The sequence below is a fragment of the Oncorhynchus tshawytscha genome, unplaced genomic scaffold (genome assembly GCF_018296145.1).
Source record: "Oncorhynchus tshawytscha isolate Ot180627B unplaced genomic scaffold, Otsh_v2.0 Un_contig_6405_pilon_pilon, whole genome shotgun sequence".
In the NCBI taxonomy this organism is placed as follows: domain Eukaryota; kingdom Metazoa; phylum Chordata; class Actinopteri; order Salmoniformes; family Salmonidae; genus Oncorhynchus; species Oncorhynchus tshawytscha.
The window spans coordinates 266,174-279,212 of record NW_024609638.1 but is presented as its reverse complement, the minus strand read 5'-3'; the positions used below and the strand labels follow the sequence as shown (position 1 = coordinate 279,212).

General features: G+C 41.7%; 1 long non-coding RNA gene across 1 annotated transcript; it reads left to right on the top strand.

Moving 5' to 3' along the window:
- The first annotated feature begins 7,643 nt into the window (after nucleotides 1-7,643).
- LOC121845356 lies at nucleotides 7,644-9,995 on the top strand. Its single transcript, XR_006082524.1, has 3 exons — nucleotides 7,644-9,458; nucleotides 9,569-9,722; nucleotides 9,860-9,995. It is a non-coding gene; the product is annotated as an uncharacterized LOC121845356 (long non-coding RNA).
- The last annotated feature ends 3,044 nt before the right edge of the window (nucleotides 9,996-13,039 follow it).

Sequence of the window (13,039 nt, the reverse complement as noted above, 5' to 3'; positions counted from 1 at the left end):
GTGATCTGATCCTAGTTCAGTGGTTGAGCGCAACTTCTACCTCAAGCACCTGCAACAAGTGAATCTGTTCCCGATCCTAGGGAGCTGGAGCCATCTCTGGTTTTCATTCCAACCAACGACCTCATGCATATGCGCTCAGCTAATTAGTGGGCGGGGTTCTCCTAACACTATGACATCACATGGAGTGATAACCACATGCATTGTAGCTCTCCAAGACCAAGAAGTGGAAACATTGCTGCTACAACTATATTATCCTGTACTGAGCGAAGGTTTTACCAGCCTTACTGTCTCTAAACACTAAACATTTCATAAAGTTTTCTGTTTTAGAATTCTAACTAAGTAAAAGCTTCTTAGTTGATGAGTTTTGAAATGGCTCCTCTCCCATGTGGTTTTAAAATGTTCAAAGGTAGTTTCAACGGCAGTTTATTACGACAATGTGCATTTATACTTGGAGGGGGGGGCATTTAACAGTGAGAGGGGATGTGTTCGGTTGGGAGGGATTAGGGGATAATATAATATAAATTATTATGATGACACTGAACTTAAAGCCAATCCGCATTTCTGGATGATTTTGTTCCTCATTTTTAACTCAGGGTACCTGAGACGGGAATCTCTTGACGAAGCCATGATTCTAAAACACGGACGTGTTTCCTTTATCCTGCAGGACCTAAAAGTGAAGGGCAGGACATGACTTCTCTCACTCTGCTACTTCTGACGGGGGCGGAGCTTACAGCCCGGCTGGGTGGGTGTGGCTTAGCAGTGCCACGCCCTGTAGACCGTGGTGAATCATGAAGAAGGTAACACAAACTAAAACAGTGAAGAGGGTGTGAGGAGAAGTTTGGAAATTAAACGTCTGAAAATAGCACCTTTTTTTTTTTTTTTTTTTTTACCACGTGAGAGAGAGGAAGATATTGTAGCTCTTTTTTAGAGAGATGGGGATGGGTTTGGATGGGAGGAAGAGAGCTGATTAGAGGAGGGTAAAGGATGGCCAGAAAGCATAAAGAGAGAAAAAAAAGCTTTAGTGTCTGAAAGACTTTTAGAGAGCTGCAGCTTGGACCTAAACATATTCTGTTTCCTCTATTACCTCCTCAGTACCCTGGTTGATGCTTGAATTTGTCAGATTTCGTGTAGTGTAGTTGTCATATCTGGTTCCTGCCCCGCAGCCCTCCTGCCAAACCAGGCGGAAACTATCTTATCTGTCGTCATGTTTTGTCAGGGGAAAGAAAAAAACCATCCTTCTGAGAAAATGTTTTTAGAAAAAGATGCTCTCGTTTTTTTTGTGTGTTGGGGGCAAAAAAAAAGACAAAGGAAAAATAAAAATAAAAATGTTTTTTAAATGTTTTTAAAGCCCTCTCTTGCTCTGCTGTAGTAAACGTTGCTGTTCGCTCTAAACACTGCCTGGTGCTCACCCAGTCTGTGAGATTATTCATGAAATTGTACTTAGAAAACATCTCCGTCATGTCAACACTGATGAAATGAACATTCACTCCTTGAAATGTCCTGTACATTTTATTTATTTCATTTTGTATTTTATTTTCTTCTACAAAATGGCATGCACCAATCCGTTCTGGGTGATTTGGGAATTCTTAGATAGGAGCTTACATCTGCAAAGTATAGACTACTTTATGAGTGTTGTACCAAGCGATTCATGCTCTAGTGTATTCTAAATGAGTGAATAATTGGTATATAATTGTTATAATTATATTCAAACCCCTAATGAACAATCTTACCTTGCCCTGTTCTGATAGATTGGTCTTGGACTTCGACCCTCCCTCCCATGGCTTGATTGGCAGTTATGCGTAGCCGATGGGAACAATGTAATCCCTTTATGATGACCTCTGTAGGAACACAAGGTCAGGGGTCATGCATGAAATGCGTTCAACACTTAGACAATGCAGAGTATTTCAAGTGTCTAATTGGTTACTTGTCCCATCCAATCAGAAGACCAAATATAGTCCAGCAATGACTTATATGAGATTGATATTTTGACTTAAGTTCTGAGTAAAGCACTTATTGTGTAGCCTTTTACCTTTCAAGGCATGATTACTAATTCATTTAGCTTAGATGTGAATGCCATTTGACAAGAAAAAACACCACTTAAAATATAGTGTGGAATTGTGTTTTAAACTTTGTTTTTCTCCTAAACTTGCGAGTTATTATGAAGTATGACAAAAATGTGCCCCTTAGCGCTTCTGTCACGTTATGCATGTGAGCATGAAAAATGATGCTGGTGGGAAATGTGTATAACCTGTACAATTGGTATTTACTTATCATGACATGTAGCACTGACTGAGATGCGTGTCTAAATTCCTACATTCAGCACTTAGATAGGTCCTGAAACCCTTGAGGGGATTCCTACATTCAGCACTTAGGTAGGTCCTGAAACCCTTGAGGGGATTCCTACATTCAGCACTTAGGTAGATCCTGAAACCCTTGAGGGGATTCCTACATTCAGCACTTAGATAGGTCCTGAAACCCTTGAGGGGATTCCTACATTCAGCACTTAGGTAGATCCTGAGACGGGATTCCTGAAGGGCCAAGAATTTCCACATACATTATTTATGAAAACTATAAATCTATGTATTTATCATTGGGCAATCAAAAAGAACATGCTAGTGGTTCCCGAAGATGAGGATGTTGATTATGGCAGCCCCCCGTACCTCTCTGATTCAGAGGGGTTGGGTTAAATGCAGAAGACACATTTCAGTTGAAGGCATTCAGTTGTACAACTGACTAGGTATCCCCTTCCCCTTCATCAGTCGTATCTAATCTACTGAGGTGCATTGCCATTTGGGCTTTATTTCATGTTTGTATGAATATTTTTGGGGTTCAGTTGTTTAGTTATGCCACTTGGGTTAACGGATCCCCCTGTCTGAAAAAGTCCTCCTCCTTAACACGACTGAGTCTCGCCTCTTTTACAGAGAGGTTTCACACTTCTAATTATTTATATACACTCAGATAATGAATGTAATAAACCGACATGAATCTCCCCCTCACACAAAAAAAATATCTGAAAAAAAAAACAATGACACTGTCAGTTTTGGGGGGGAACAGACTGTTTCATTTCTTTCTCCGTCGTCTGCTTGTATTTGACTAGTGTTTTTCTGCCGTGGGTATCTGTAGCCTTCAGTATTGTACCTCTCAGGATAAAGTTGACGGGAGGGGCAGCAATATTAGTCAGTCGGGGGATGACGCAGACTTAACTACCTGTATTAGATTAAATATATACAACACCTATATTATATATTGACCTGGCTCAGCTGTGTCCAAGTGCTGTACCTCAACCTGCACTTTGTATCCCTCTCAGGGAAGCCTGAAAGAAAGAAGGGATAGTTGATACTCTGGGAAATATAGGCCCCTCCTTTTTCTTTTGCTCTCGTCTTTTACAAGAGGAGCTAGGAGTATGTGACGGACAGCTTATTAGTCGAGTTCGTTTTTTTTTACTGTAACATCACTCCAGGTTAAACTTCTTCATGGGGATTTGAGTTTATTACAGAGATGAGACAGAGACACAGTCGGTCAGAGACCTAGAGGGGAGAATGTGACGGACAGCTTATGAGACAGAGACACAGTCGGTCAGAGACCTAGAGGGGAGAATGTGTCAGACAGGTGGAAATGTTAACCTTCTGAATCTGTCTTATTATTATTATTATTATTATTAACTTGTTTTAAACTGCATTCCAAAACAAATCATTGTACCTTTTTATATAAATGAAAATAGCTATATACATATGAATATATATTTAATTTACTGTTTTACATCTTCAGGTAAATTGATGGATTTCTTTTCATTCTGATGTGAGATTGTAAACAAACATGGAGAGAAAAAAAAAGAAATGCAGAACAGAACTAACCTCAATTTCTAGATACCATGTGACGTGCCATTTTTGTCTCGAGTGGCACGTGATACCTTTCAAGAAAAAATCTAAACAGACTTCTGTGAATTGCCATTTTGCTTGTTGTTATGAAGTGTTGTTGATTATTCCTCCATGCTGCATATCCTGTTGTCATGACGCCTCAGGTCCACCCACTTCAAAGCAGCTGATTGTACACTAACTAGCAACACAAATCAGGACTTTTATTAAAGTAAAAGTGTTTTAGTACTCTTTTAGTACACTTTCTTGTGTTTCCAGATTTCTTAGATGGGACTGACGGAAGCACTTTTTAAATTATTATTGTTATTATTATATGGTGGGTTTTATCATTATACTTGTTATTATTATATGGTGTTTTTTTCATGTTTTCTTAATTTTTAAAGAAAATATAAATTCTTATAGCTACTAAACCGAACCCAGGTCTTTCTGAATGCAACACTACTGTATTAACTAGCACACTCAGCCTTGGAAGCACATACCATACACACTGTAACTACACCCCATACATACTGTAACTACACCCCATACATACTGTAACTACACCCCATACACACTGTAACTACACCCCATACATACACCCCATACATACTGTAACTATACCCCATACACACTGTAACTACACCCCATACATACTGTAACTACACCCCATACATACTGTAACTGCACACCATACATACACCCCATACATACTGTAACTATACCCCATACACACTGTAGCTACACCCCATACATACTGTAACTACACCCCATACATACTGTAACTGCACACCATACATACTGTAACTGCACACCATACATACTGTAACTACACCCCATACATACTGTAACTACACCCCATACATACTGTAACTACACACCATACACACTGTAACTACACCCCATACATACTGTAACTGCACACCATACACACTAACTAAACCCCATACATACTGTAACTACACACCATACACACTGTAACTACACCCCATACATACTGTAACTGCACACCATACATACTGTAACTACACCCCATACATACTGTAACTACACCCCATACATACTGTAACTACACACCATACATACTGTAACTGCACCCCATACATACTGTACATACTACATACTGTAACTACACCCCATACATACTGTAACTACACACCATACATACTGTAACTGCACACCATACATACTGTAACTACACACCATACATACTGTAACTACACCCCATACATACTGTAACTACCCCATACATACTGTAACTACACACCACACATACTGTAACTACACCCCATACATAATGTAACTACACCCCATACGTACTGTAACTATACCCCATACATACTGTAACTACACACCATACATACTGTAACTACACCCCATACATACTGTAACTACACCCCATACGTACTGTAACTATACCCCATACATACTGTAACTACACCCCATACATACTGTAACTACACCCCATACATACTGTAACTACACCCCATACATACTGTAACTACACCCCATACATACTGTAACTACACCCCATACGTACTGTAACTACACCCCATACATACTGTAACTACACCCCATACATACTGTAACTACACCCCATACATACTGTAACTACACCCCATACATACTGTAACTACACCCCATACATACTGTAACTACACCCCATACATACTGTAACTACACCCCATACATACTGTAACTACACCCCATACATACTGTAACTACACCCCATACATACTGTAACTACACCCCATACATACTGTAACTACACCCCATACATACTGTAACTACACCCCATACATACTGTAACTACACCCCATACATACTGTAACTACACCCCATACATACTGTAACTACACCCCATACATACTGTAACTACACCCCATACATAGTCGCATACATTTCTATATGTATTGACTCACACACACACTCTTCATCAGGTATCCACTCCGTGTGGGTGGGTTACATGTACAATTATAAACCTCTGCCGTGTCCTTTATAGAACCTGGTGGGTGTGACACACCCTGAGACCAGGAAAAAGATCAGGCTGGTGAAGGCACTGCCTCCTTTATTCTGTCCAAACAGCCCCCTTTGCTTCGTATCTTTCTCCAGTCCAGACCGGCTCAGTGGGCCCCTATAACACTGGTCCCAACCCTCACCACCAAGAACCTGTCTTTAACTCTGGCTCTGTTTCTGATTTGTTTGTGTAGTGGTGACTTTGTGTCATGACGTTCCCCTGCGTAATTTGCTATTTTTATTTAATTTGGCAAATTTCAAGAATGGCAAAAATATAGTATTTTGTCAATTGTATCCTTTTTCTACACCAAGTTTGTTTTTTAAATGTTGTAAAAGTCTCAGCATTTGTTAAGGCGCAAGTACCACCCGCCTGCTAGCTGCAACTTGAGGGTTTTTCTGTGTGATTTGTGAAACATTTAAAAGCAGTGCTTTGGTTTTGTTGAAGAGAGAAACGTTGGTTGCAATTTAAAAGTGAGGCACACCTTCCGTCTGGAATGATGTTGAGCTGCTTGCAATCATACCAATGCCCCTGCTCATGCACTTCCCAGCCCCCCCCCAAACAACACTTTGAAACAGGAACTATCACACGTCTTACCTCTGTGTTATCCTTCTACCTTTCACACCACTGGCAGTTGAAACGGTTCAACATGGAGTCTGTGACACGTCCGGCGAAGGAGCCTCCATCTCTCCCGCTCCAATCTGACAGTCAGAACACCACCTATTACATTCTGTAGTTTTGTGAGGCTTGTGTGTCATAATGTTTTACTGCGAGGGGAGGCGTGACAGGAAAGCAGCAGGGTTCCTGTGCTACAGTAACCATTTGTTTTGGTCTGGCAGAATGCTGCCATCCTGTTTAGTACATTGGGACTGTAGAAGTATGATAGCTCAAATACATATTGTTTCTTTCCGTGGACATTCGACTAACAAACATGAAAGTGTGCAAACGTAGAACACTGTAAAATGTTGAGATGAAATGGCACAATCCGAAAACTAAATAAGGCGTTTTTAAAAACCTTAAACTTAATATTAATGTAATGTTCAGTCGTACTTAATAAAGTGTAGTGTGATTTTCTACATTTGCTTGTATCACAGATGTTAGTTGTATACTTGAAAGTAATTGAAACGAATGAGAATCTCAACCTCACAGTCTAATTATGGATTATTTATTACTCTTATGTTTTATTATGAATCAATCTGTGAAAGATGGAATGGCTTTTTCAGCCTCTCTAATCATTAGCTCAATCTTTACAACACATCAGGCCTATATTGGGAGTAGTATAAAAACTATAGCCAAAAAAGTATAGTGTATATATTTTAGTATTTGAATTCTGTAATGAAAATCACTCCGTATAATACAAGGATACTTTGCCTAAATTATTTCATTACAAAATGCTAGTGAGGAGGTTTTGCTCATGAACGTCAAACCCCCCCAGACTGGGAGATAGTGTCTTGCTACAGTCAGATATATCTGGACTAGGGGTTGTAGGGTGTCTTGCTACAGTCAGATATATCTGGACTAGGGGTTGTAGGGTGTCTTGCTACAGTCAGATATATCTGGACTAGGTCTTGGTCAGATTGTAGGGTTGTCTTGCTACAGTCAGATATATCTGGACTAGGGGTTGTAGGGTGTCTTGCTACAGTCAGATATATCTGGACTAGGGGTTGTAGGGAGTCTTGCTACAGTCAGATATATCTGGACTAGGGTTGTAGGGAGTCTTGCTACAGTCAGATATATCTGGACTAGGGGTTGTAGGGAGTTGTCAGGGACTAGTCTTGCTACAGTCAGATATATCTGGACTAGGGGTTGTAGGGTGTCTTGCTACAGTCAGATATATCTGGACTAGGGGTTGTAGGGAGTCTTGCTACAGTCAGATATATCTGGACTAGGGGTTGTAGGGTGTCTTGCTACAGTCAGATATATCTGGACTAGGGGTTGTAGAGTGTCTTGCTACAGTCAGATATATCTGGACTAGGGGTTGTAGGGAGTCTTGCTACAGTCAGATATATCTGGACTAGGGGTTGTAGGGAGTCTTGCTACAGTCAGATATATCTGGACTAGGGGTTGTAGGGTAAATGAGGGGCTGTACTGTAGAGGCAGAGAGGAGAGAGCCTTTCCAAGGTTAGTGTCCCCACCCCCACACTGCAGATAGCAGTCTTTAACAGATAATGTAGGAATGAATTTGCCTCATCGCCCAGAGAAACACAACAGAGCATTCAAAGTAATTAAACGAAAAAAGATCACCTTGGATCCAAAGAAGGTGAATAGATTTCAGGATGGGGCAGAATGATACAAAGATAAAAACAATTGAATAGCAAAGGTATGGAGAAACAATTAGAAGGAAAGCTAATCAAACTCTCAGTGCTCTTTGGCAGAAGCTGTTGTCTTGGAATGGGGTGCCCTTGCATGTTGCTATAACAATGGAGCAGCAACATCATTCTCAGGCGGAGGTGTGTCTCTTCTGTTTTATTCACCTTTTCTCAAGGAAATGGTCGACGTCTCTCTCTCTCTCTCTCTCTCTCTCTCTCTCTCTCTCTCTCTTTCAAAGTGTTTCTCCTGATGTCTGTTATTCCTTCCTCCCCTGGTTCCCAACACTGGGGAGGCCTGTAATTGGCCCACAATGTTTCATATCAGTACAGTTCCCTGTAAAACAATGTGAGATTCTAGATTCTAGACGTGTTTGAACTGTTGTTTGTTTCTTAACACCTGTTTCCCCCACCTGTATCCCAATGTAAAGGATGCAAGATGTCTCATCAGAAATGATGCCATCTGCCAATACGTTTTAGAGCTGTTTATGGATGGTCTCAGCCATCTCAGTCTTTTCCCCTCTCCCCTACTTGCCTATTGTATCCTTCACAAGGTGATTACTGCTTCACCACAATGCATAGTGACGCAAAGGTCCTTCTCTTTGTCTCTCTCGCTGGTTTTGGATTGGGTGCGTGTCTATTGCTTCGGTGACTGTTCTGGCTTTTCTGCCTGTCTGCTTGACTTAGAGGGGCCCTGGTCAAAAGTAGTGCACTTTGTAGGGAATAGTGCGCCAGACGATGTCTCTGGTTTCTGCTACCTCAGCTTGCCTGGTGGAAGACTGTTGGGGAGGGTATATGGGGTGGGGTAGTATAGGCTCAAGGGCTTTCTGTACAGATTGACAAGAACGTTTGGTATTTTGTTGGTTGCGAGTGACGTTACAGGGATGAGGGTCAATTGGGTAGTGATGAACCGTCCATATGCTTGACTATTGGAAAGGGGGTCGGGAAGCGGTGGTCGGGAAGATGGGGGGGGGTAACCCCTTCGCTTGTAACATTTCGGGGTTTCTATGACAAACAAAAAACATCACATTTGTTTGTGAATTTCCAGTTGAAGTTGATAATGCCTGCCGTGTTTCTAGCTTTCGAACCGTCCGTTTTGTTTCAACGCTGGTTTCTTTGACAACCACAAGCCTTCTGTATTCTTCTGTATTCTTTGGTTCTGGTTTGTCGTCGTCGTCGTGTGGAGATACTATCAGATACTGCAGCAGTGTATTAAATGGGTTTGACTGAAGAGCAGCTCTGACTCAGGACCACAGATCAACCAGATGTCAGAGGGACATCTGCCAGGTGTTTTAGTTCAGACTCAGCAGCTCTGACTCAGGACTCAACCAGATGTCAGCATCTGCCAGGTGACTCAGGACCACAGATCAACCAGATGTCAGAGGGACACCTTCCAGGTGTTTTAGTTCAGACTTCTAGAGCAGCTCTGACTCAGGACCACAGATCAACCAGATGTCAGAGGGACATCTGCCAGGTGTTTTAGTTCAGACTTCTAGAGCAGCTCTGACTCAGGACCACAGATCAACCAGATGTCAGAGGGACATCTGCCAGGTGTTTTAGTTTTAGTTGACTCAGGACCACAGATCAACCAGATGTCAGAGGGACACCTTCCAGGTGTTTTAGTTCAGCTCTGAGCAGCTCTGACTCAGGACCACAGATCAACCAGATGTCAGAGGGACATCTGCCAGGTGTTTTAGTTCAGACTTCTAGAGCAGCTCTGACTCAGGACCACAGATCAACCAGATGTCAGAGGGACACCTTCCAGGTGTTTTAGTTCAGACTTCTAGAGCAGCTCTGACTCAGGACCACAGATCAACCAGATGTCAGATCAACCAGATGTCAGAGGGACATCTGCCAGGTGTTTTAGTTCATACTTCTAGAGCAGCTCTGACTCAGGACCACAGATCAACCAGATGTCAGAGGGACATCTGCCAGGTGTTTTAGTTCAGACTTCTAGAGCAGCTCTGACTCAGGACCACAGATCAACCAGATGTCAGAGGGACATCTGCCAGGTGTTTTAGTTCAGACTTCTAGAGCAGCTCTGACTCAGGACCACAGATCAACCAGATGTCAGAGGGACACCTGCCAGGTGTTTTAGTTCAGACTTCTAGAGCAGCTCTGACTCAGGACCACAGATCAACCAGATGTCAGAGGGACACCTGCCAGGTGTTTTAGTTCAGACTTCTAGAGCAGCTCTGACTCAGGACCACAGATCAACCAGATGTCAGAGGGACATCTGCCAGGTGTTTTAGAGCAGCTCTGGGAAAGAACATGTGGCGAATAAGATGAACCCTGTTTTACAGTTGAAGAAGAATTTCCAGTCATGTACATTCGTAGATCAGTACTAAGAAAAGAGATCTGCCGACCGTCTGTGTGAACCCAATACTTACTCTCTACTCTGGCCAAAGAGGGATATGATATCCATTCTTGAAAGCCAGACTTTGACCACTTTGACTTAGCTCTTCTTTATACAGCCTTTTGTTAACTAATTACCACACGATTTCAGCCAAATACCTATTTTCTTTCAGTGCTTTATAAACAGCAAGGATTGTAAAAAATAGAATGCCAATTTCACGGGGAAAGGAATTGATTTGTTTCATTGTCTCGTCTATTGTCATTGTATGGTGTTGGTGTGCAACAACTTCAAACAATAAACCTTACAACGCAGGATACCTCAGAATATAAATCCATGTAAAGCTTGACAGCCTCCATGGCGTTGTTAGTTCCTCTACATTTTGCCCTCTTGATGCTCCACGTGCTTTTTACTCTGTTATTTCCACTTTTATCCCTCACACGGCATGTAGCACATAGTGGACGTGTCATAGCTTATTTTTTTTCTTGTTCTGGGGACTTTTTAAGACGGGTCTCTCATTCAGTCCCTCCCGGAGCCAGAGATAAAGAGAGGAGGTGGTGATTGGGAGTGAAAGGAACACTAATTCACATTCTAGAATTCATTTTGGGATCTCGTTTGATCCTGAAGTCACGAGAGAGAAAATATCTTCATCTATATCTGCTGATTTGAACTGGAGCTCGGTTTCCTCGTCTCTTCTCTTTCATTATTTTGAAACTAGAGATGCTCAGAGGCCGAAGGTCAATCTGTTAAGTCCTATAATCCCCATTTCTTTCCTTTTGGATACCTCTTTTGATTTATCATCTACATTCTCATCATTAAAACTGAATGTAACGACACAAACTAACCTCACGATTCTAACTTGACAGATGGAAGAAAAACATATACTATATATGTACATATGTATAACACACAACACACAATGCATTGTATATATACAGATCTCCTAAAGACAGATACATACTTATCTTGTGGAAGGGGAAAAACAACCGTTTCCTTTGTTTGATTCAGGGAACAATAGTCCAGTGCGGTATGTTAGATATCACTCCCATGGCTCTCTTTCTGACTGTATGTTAGATATCACTCCCATGGCTCTCTTTCTGACTGTATGTTAGATATCACTCCCATGGCTCTCTTTCTGACTGTATGTTAGATATCACTCCCATGGCTCTCTTTCTGACTGTATGTTAGATATCACTCCCATGGCTCTCTTTCTGACTGTATGTTAGATATCACTCCCATGGCTCTCTTTCTGACTGTATGTTAGATATCACTCCCACTGTATGCTCCCATGGCTTCTTTCTGACTGTATGTTAGATATCACTCCCATGGCTCTCTTTCTGACTGTATGTTAGATATCACTCCCATGGCTCTCTTTCTGACTGTATGTTAGATATCACTCCCATGGCTCTCTTTCTGACTGTATGTTAGATATCACTCCCATGGCTCTCTTTCTGACTGTATGTTAGATATCACTCCCATGGCTCTCTTTCTGATTGTATGTTGCATGTATTCTCCTCATGATGTAGCAGGGGGTGGCGGAGTTTAAACAAGTGGAGCTTTTAGAGTAGGTAGCTAGTCTTTTGAAACCTGATTATGTGAAGGGGGGGTGGGGTTTTGAAATGACACTGTAAAGACAGTATATTTATGAAACAGAAGAATAGCACTTCATGGTCCCATTATCATCTGTCCTTTATCAGGTTAGGTGTAGCCTACGATATGTCAACTCCTGACTAAAGTCTTGTGTTTTTCAAGTTGGATTTGGCACAGATTAAAGAAGGAAGGAAGGAAGGAAGGAAGGAAGGAAGGAAGGAAGGAAGGAAGGAAGGAAGGAAGGAAGGAAGGAAGGAAGGAGAAAAGGACATGCATTCAGTGATGTCACTTGATATACCTCCTTCAGTGTCCAATCAGAGTCCAATTGGAGCAACACAAGGATTCCGATTGGTTGGATATTTTTTGCATGCCAGTGTACGTACATTGTAAAAGATTGTTGCTGGAGCGGGCAGTTGTTTACGAAAGTGGAATGTACGCAGGACAGATTCCAATGTTTAGATATGACATATTTGCCCTTGAGAGAAGCCGTCCTTTTCTCAGAAAGAGGTGTGCACTTAAGGTTGGTTTTAGTCGCTGCAACCGCTCTCGTAGTGTTTTTTTTTGCTAAAGCTCTTTTCAGAATAACTTTTTCCTTCTTTAAAGTTAAAAAAAAGAAGAAACAATTGTGAGTGTGTGAGTGCCTGTATGTGTTGCTGCTTGATGGTGTGAAATGCTTTTAGTTTCCTCTTGTCGGGCCTGTGAAGCCTGTGCCCTCCAACCATACTGTAGCCTGAGCTGCGTTTGCAACACAGAACTATCAGTGCTCTTTTTAACGTTTTTGGAACACTGACACTGGTTTAATAGTGCAAGGCCGAAGCGTTGCGGTTCTGAATGCACCCTTCAATGCTTTCTATAGGAAGAATTATATCACCCACTCTCTGCCTCACAGACAAGAGACTACATGTCCCAGAAATCCTCAGCCAAG